This window comes from Lagopus leucura, unplaced genomic scaffold (assembly GCF_019238085.1).
Source record: "Lagopus leucura isolate 7727_CA_CO unplaced genomic scaffold, USGS_WTPT01 Super-Scaffold_100157, whole genome shotgun sequence".
NCBI lineage: Eukaryota > Metazoa > Chordata > Aves > Galliformes > Phasianidae > Lagopus > Lagopus leucura.
The window spans coordinates 3,493,851-3,501,918 of record NW_024962334.1 but is presented as its reverse complement, the minus strand read 5'-3'; positions in this window follow the sequence as shown (position 1 = coordinate 3,501,918).

Here is an 8,068-nt window from a genome sequence, read left to right as displayed (position 1 = left end):
GTAAATATTTCTTCCACATCAATTGAAATGTCTCATTTTGAGAAAAAACAAATGCTTATGCAATGCACATACAGTATATTGTATGTGACTTTGAAAATAACTGTCCTTTTTGATTCCTTGAAAATCAATTAATTCATTCTCTGTCCTATTCTCAAAATGAAACTTCATCAGAGGACACTTATACACAAAGTTTTATGCTGAAAACAATACGCAATTTCCTGAAGGAAAACAACTTCCACGTTTTGCCAATTTGTGTTTCAATATTAAACTGTAAATATCTTTTTCATAATCCAGATTTCAGTTTTCAAGAGAGTTGGAGCATTTGCAGTCTTTGCAAAAAGCTCACTGATGCTCACTTGCGCCCCAAGAAGAGAATAAATAACATGTGCAATTGAAATCAAAGTGTGGCACTGCTAAAGTATTTGCTCCAAACCTCACCTCAGAATTCTGAACCTCACAGATTGTACTCTTCTCTGCACCCTAACTTGAAGTCCTCTTTCTTGGATCTCAGAATCACAGAATGGTTGAAGTTGGAAGGGACATCTGGAGGTTGGAATGTCTGAAGATCACCCTGATTCTATCCAAGTCTCCTGTTCAATCAGGACCATGCAGAACCCAAGACCACATCCAGGCAACATTTGAACGTTTCCCATGATCTGGTCCAGTGCTGCAAAGACCAGGCTGTAACACCAAGTGTATTTCTTGATCGTTTTACCAATTCTGTGTCACTATGACTGTATTTACACTGTTCAAGGGCTTAGAGATACAGGGAGAGGCTATTCCAGTCACCACCTGCTGGAGACAGCAAATGTTCTCGGCATGGCTATCTTCAAAATTTATAGCAAAGTACCTTTTTGAGATGAATTTTACCTAGATGACTTTACCTAGTGAGGTGCTTTACAGGTCCAAATGCAGAACACAGAAGCAAGCATGGCTCTCTGGACACTTCAAATTTCAACCCAAGCCACACATAAAACTTTTGAACTCAAGAATAAGCCCCTGCCCATATTATAACTCATTATTCAGAATGTACATCCCTAAATACTTTGTAAAACTCATATTTTCCTCTCCCATTTACATTGCAGTAATATAGAATTGAACTGAAGAAACAGCAGCTTAATTGAAGATGATCACAAAGAAACTGAAATAAGGCCAGGTATATACTGGCTGACTTTCCAAGCCATACCACTGAGGAAAAATAAAGGAAGGAAGGGGATGGGAAGATTCCTAATTTGCAAAAAAAAATATGCATATTCAGTATTGTTTCTGCTAATGGCTGTTTTAGCATTTTGCAAGCAACCTATATCCAGTACGACCTTTTCCCAGCACATAAGAGCGTAAAGAGTCATACCCCAGTAAGGCCACAGAGGCCAGGTAGAAAGTCAGCTTATATGGCTACTAGAACAACAAAGGGAAAATGCAAGCAAGCATTGGGCTCAGCAGGACACACTACATTTTTCAAGAGGGGAACCTGGCCAGAAAGAGGGGCTTTTTGCCAACCTTTCAGGTGCCTTCTGGCCACGGCTGCTTCAAAGTATTCAGGGATTCAAACCAGTTCTCAGCCAGCCCAAGGACAGAATTGAAAACTCAGGGCTGCCAAAAGATACGACTTGATTTCCTTTGAACACCATGTAAGGTGAGATGGCTTTGGAGAGTAGTTGCCTCCAAAAACAACACCATGTGCTCAAGACTATTGCATGAAGCACCGATTTTGATGATGCCTGGTGGCTGAGGAAGCTGGCAAACCATAAGGCTTACACAACTCCTCAGAGGTTATGTAGACAGAAGAGATGCAAAGAGATGAAAATTACTGAAACTACAGTTTACTTCATCCTGTACTTGCATCTGTGATAACCTCACCTCTTTTTATGGCAAAAACGTACATTTACATTGATTTTGGCCTGAGGAGGGAGTTTTTATAACAACAGGATGAGGAGAAATGGCTTTAAAATGGAAGAGGGTAGATTTAGACTAGATACCAGGAAGAAATTCTGCACTGTGAGGATGGTGAAACACTGGAACAGTTTGTCCAGCCAGGCTGTGGATGCCTTCTGGAAGCATTCAAAGCCAGGATGGATGGGGTATCAAGCAACCTGGTCTAGTGGGAGATGTCCCTGCCTATAGCAGGGGTGTTGGAACTAGGTGATCTTAAAGGTCCCTTCTAGCCCAAACCATTCTATGATTCTGTGATTGTTAGACTTCCTGGAAGATGTCCACAGATCTTATAAAAAACATCTGCACAGGTAGAAGAGCAGAAATTTGTTGAGAGAAATAAAACACTAAAATGGGTTTTTACAAAAATAAGAAACATCAGTAACTTACAGATAGTTCTCAGCTAGAAGTAATAGGAGTGCTCATTCATTATTGTGGAAAAAAATTGTATTTAAAACATTAAATGGGCAACTGTTATCAGGAAAAAAATCATTGCAGCCCAATCTGAATTCAACATTGCTTTACAGTTGAGCTGAATTTGGCTGTGCCTCTCACTTTCTCAGAAGCTTGGGAAATGAATCCAGAAAACTGTTTTTTATATATGAAAATAACAACAACTTTTCTACTTGCAGTCAAATCCTGACACCAAGTCTCTAGTACTGTTAGGGGAAGATGGCTTAAATGATCCAGCTTACACTCTCTGTTGTGAAATAATTGCCCTATGTCTTGAGGTCATGATCCTCCAAAGTATATTGCTGTCCATTTTCCAGTGCCTTCAGTTCAATGAAGATTTTTTCAGTTTTCTCCAACAGGAAAAGGCAGCAAAATTAAAGCGTCTGGTGACGCTGCACTTCATCTAACTGCTCTTGAAAAGTAAGTTCTACAGTATTTATAATACAGACGCTACATTCTTGAATACTCTTAGCATTTCCTTAGGGCACTGTAAATAACTAGAACAAGATCTGTGTCGTAAGAGATCTCCCTTTTCCTTCTGGAAAGTAGCATTTCCTAGCTTCAGAGGAGTGCTATCGTGACAAACATCAAATCCTGACAGTAGCTTAGATTTTTATTTTTTTTAAATCTCAAATTTCTTTTCTTTTTGATAAGGAAAGATCTCCAGCAAGATCCTCAAATCCTTGCATTGTCGCATTGCGTTTGCTGGTTGGAAAATATGAGAAGTCAAAAGCGTAGTATGGATCTAGGAAATGTAAGGCAGGCCACAGTTCTAGGACAGCTTCAAATGCCTGATCCCACACTTTCCCCACTTTCTGAATGAAAAATTTAAGTATCTGGTATCAGAATGAGTCCTATCCAGCAAGGGTTATGAATTCAGAAGGAAAACCAAAAGGATATTCCCATTACAGTGAGTCTGAGTCATCCTCCCCCCACTTAAAATGTTTCATAAGAGCAAGCACCTCAAGTGAGCCCTGCTGTTAAGAAACTACCTGTATATTTGTACGTTTAGAGAGAATTGAGGCTTCCTAGGTAGATATGGCATTTGCTACTCCACACTACTCAACTTGAGTAATACGCTTTCAAAATAGGTTTAAAAGGAATTGTTATTTCTAAAGTCTTTTTCTCCTAAGGTGTTCAGTTATTACTTCAGCATGCTGCTAAAATTTGCCTGAGGAGTATACACAGGACAAAGGAAATGATGATTCTTAAGAGCTTACAGCTCGCCTGAACCTGGGTAAAAGTTTTACGGGGGTAAAGAAAAGTCATTTCTATAGCCTGGGGGCTTTCTCCCTGCTGAGTTTCAGAGGTCTGCTCCAAATAATGCAAATGTCAGAGTTTCTCAGAACTTTGCAAGAATCTTTTGCAAAACACCCTATCGTTTCCTGGGAACAAACTGTCCACCAAAAGTTCACATTATTCTAAGGTTTTGGTTTGTGTTTCCCTCAAGTCAGTGTTCATTAAACTTCTTTATTTCCAACCATCTTGCATTTCATTTAGAGCAGGCTGTGTCGTCCCTGATCAAACTACTCATCTCAGTGTGTGTGCTTTCTGGAAGGCCCTTTTGCTCTTCTAGTTGAATTGGTGCTTCCAAGATGGGCCTTGCACCAGTACCAGCACAGAGTATAGGGTTTTCAATCAAGCATTTCTTATGGGGGGTCTTTTCTGGTGCTGTGCACACCCACACCACCTCTTCTGGGAGGTTCTGACTGCAAGGTATGTCTTGAAAATCAAGCTTTACTGGGACAAAGACATCCTCAAAATGGAAACACAGAAGCTTGAGAGTGAGTCACTGCAGGCAGCAGCAGAAAAAAGAGAAGAAAAAAAGCAGCATTGCTAACTAGCTGTTTGACAGAGATTGCCACTAAAGAGTCAGCACTGATTGGCAGCATCAGGCTGCTTATTATAGCCAAATGTCCCTGCTGTACCCTCAAAAGGCTGTTGTATTTACTGACCTCACAGCATCCTCAAGGTAGAGCAGCAGAAAGTGTGACAACCTCAGCCACCAAGCATGAATGAAAAACAAACAAACAAAAATCAATCTGTTTCTCAGAGGTCCCCCTCACACCACAAAGCAATAGGATTGACCTTAACCCTCTGCAGTTTGAAAAAGTGACACAGTTGACTGAGTTGAATGGAACATCTTTCCCCAAGGAGAGAGTTATCTTAAATCCCATACTACTGCAAGGTGCATGTCACCTCCTGACCTGGTCAAGAAGCTTTCAGGCTGTACACTGCCATTGCTTTGCTAGGTGGAATGCAGTAAAGTTAACCACATTTGTCTCAATTCTTACGATTTTCATTTTCCATCTTAAAATTATTTGGCTCAATTCTCTCTCTACTCATTTATAATAGTGTAAGCTAGGAGTAGATCAAAGTTAATAGGATTATGTTAAATGTATGTCATATCTAAATCAGATCCATTCTATTCATGTCTTTCAGAAATCTTGGAACAATTTCTGGTCACAAACGCAGTTTTAGTTAAGCATAAGCAGTTAGCATTAGACACAGTGTTCAGATTCTAAATTCAAGTAACTTTTATTGAAATAGAGTAACTAACCCCTCTACAACTCTTCCATACTTATCTCTAACAGCCTGTTCAAAATCTAAAACTAAGGATGTCTGATTAGAGCAAGAAGTACATCCTCGTTATGGAGGGCTTAAGGAGTGCAAAGCACAAGTATAACATTCTGCAGAATTAGCTGATGGGTTAAAATCGTGTTTTCATACTGAACCGAATCCTCTTGGACAAATGTAGGTTAGCTCCCTGAATCTGGGGTCCTGATTAGTGTCTTCTTTAATCTCTCCTGGGAGAAGTACATATATCCCTGTATATCATCTTAGTGGTGGTGGGAGAGGGCTTAGCTGAATTGATGGAAACAGCCCTACAGAAAGGTATCCATAACCTGCAGCACTGTGTTGGGGATGTGGGGTTGGGTCACCCCTGGATTGTGATGCACGTTGCTCCAGTCTTCTGTAGTTCTCTGTATCCAGGATTGTTATTAGTATCTTCATTAATCTCTCCTAGGAGAAGGAGGCATATCCCTATACATCATCTCAGGGACAGTTCTGGTCCTCTCTAGATGTCTGGGATGTGCTGGAAGGGATTCCAGGCTGAGAGTGAGGAAGAGAAAGCTTTTCATTGCAGGATGTCACTGGGACTTCACATAGCTGGGGTGCAGGGTTGTTGTCACTCTTGGTGCTTTCATGGGAAAGGAGAGGAGACAGGGGGAAGAAAAAGATTTTGTTAACTCTCCTGCTGCTGAACAGCCTCCCACTGCCCATGAGGTCTCACAGGTATCAATTAATTGCATGGACTACAGCACACCAAACCGAGCAGCAAAGCTATCAGAAACTGGTCCTGAGCAAACACCATTAGAATTGCATAATCCAGACACAGTCCTGCTACAGTGTGACTGGCAGATCTGATGGGATGGCAAAGCATGATGTTTTTTGCTTTATTTTAGAGGGGAAAAAAATAATGATAGAGACATTCCCTGGTGGTAAGGTGATAACAGATTGAAGTTACTGGAAAGACTCTCATGGACTGCAGTGCAGTTGGGTCAGTCCCCCTGATGCTCTGTGGAGGTTCTGCAGTCCTTTGAACTCGATCTTATTTCAGTGGTTCTGTTAATGCTGCGTCTCGTGTATTGATGTGGCATTGCATTTGAAATAGAGTCACTTTTAATTCACAACCATACAGCTCAGGCACAGGAAAAATATTGTGGTATGTGTTCAGCAACATATTTGGTGCTGTGCAGCCATTCTACAGAGTGCATTTAACTGTGTTTTGTGTATTATTCTTAACATGCATTCACACTAGACAGCAAAGCAGCAGTTATGGGGTCTGCTATGAATGCATATTAACGGCAGTAGGCATTTGCATATCATGGATCCATAATACAAAACGCGTAGTAAAATCCTTATGAAAAGTTATTATGCATGCACAGTAAAAGCTTTTTAAACCTTGATATCTCCGTTATTTTGTTTCTCTGCTATTTATTTGAAAATATTAAAAAGGTCAAATGATGGATTAAGAATCTGCAAAAATGTAACGTTACTACAACAGAGGGAATCCTACAACACAAGCTAATTTTTTTATTTTTTTAATTTTTTTTTGGTAGCAGTATTAACCATTCAAAAATGGATTTTAAAATAGAAATTGAGTGGTTAAAAGAGAACATGGAGAAGATTTTTTTATAAAAGTATTTTTTGGAGATTGCTGTAAATTTCTACAGCTCTTCCCTCAGCACAGAGGCACTACAATGTCAACCTTTCCTTCAATTTGTTCTAATATTTTTAGTATGCATTGAAACAAGGTTCAGATCCTCAGGACTTTGCATATTTAGATTACTGTGCATTGTACAATACTCTGAATATGCAAAATCCTTGAGAAGGTTGACAACCCTTAGGACCTTGCACAATGTAAATCTTAATACATAAATTCCTATTGAGAATCACAGGATTCTATCCACTCTGTAACACAGATTGCAGTATTTAGGATAAAATGAAATGAATGTTGTGAGTACTACCGCCCTTACTCCTTTTGAACAGGTGCCACTGAAGTTTTAGAATCTTCCTCACTTTAAATACATTTAAAAATTAAAAGCACACAAAAAATAAAAATAATCTTTAAAAAGAGGTCTGAGCTCTGTAGAAAGTGAATGATCTGATAGTCCTGGCTTCTGTTAAAAATAAGGAAGCACACATACACAAACACAAAGTTTGGAGGAGGGATTTTTTTTTTTCTAGTGCAGGTCCCTAAAATTATTGAGCACGTATACATGGATGTATTCAGCACACCTTATTCTGCTGCTGCTCCTTTTTTTTTTTTTTTTTCTTTTTCTTTTTTTTTCCTGCGTTAAAAAAAATGCCCAGATTTAAATGAAACTTTGTGAAAACAAAATAATTGGATCAGGACCGAGAACATTAACACCGAGCTTGGGCCCAATGTGAATTAAAGCAGATGAGTTATAAACCCTTCAGAAACAGGATTTATAACTGAAACGCTGACACAGACCTATAACAATAGCAGCTCTGCCAGGGATTATTTTAATACTAAAAGCATACTCAGGCTCTCACTTTTTAAAATAGAGATTACTTAGTCGCTACAAAGCAGTGAGACATGGTAATAAAAGCAAACTTTCAGAAAGATGACATGCTATCCCCCCCCCCCCGGCAACTCGCTTGACATTGCCTCTGTGCAGCACAGCACACCTAAGGAAATAAAATGCAACAATAAAACCCAAATCAAAGTGGAGTTTGCCATCGGCTGCATGGCCGGGCTGAGTCAAGTGGCTCCGTCAGCTCCGGTTAACAGCTTCTTGTCCAAGGGAACAGACAAAAGAGTTAAGGGAGCCGAAATGGGAGGCGAGGAGGCGGCGGAGGGAGAAAAGGGCACGAGGACAGAGCCGCAAACGGGCACATGGATGCAGCGATCAGAAGGGAGGATGCTCCCAAAGCCCAGCCCTGGGGCTTAAGATCACGGGGGGACACTGCAAGCACCCCGAATCCTCACCCACACCAGGGTGGGTGCAAGGAATGAATTGCTGCAGTTGCAGGCGAACACACGTCACTAGAAAAAGCAACACTTCTGAAACCTTGGCGTCGTGTGTCCAGTCATCCTCTGTTGCTTTTTGGTTTTTTTTTTTGTTTTTTTTTTTTTTTGGGGGGGGGGGGATGG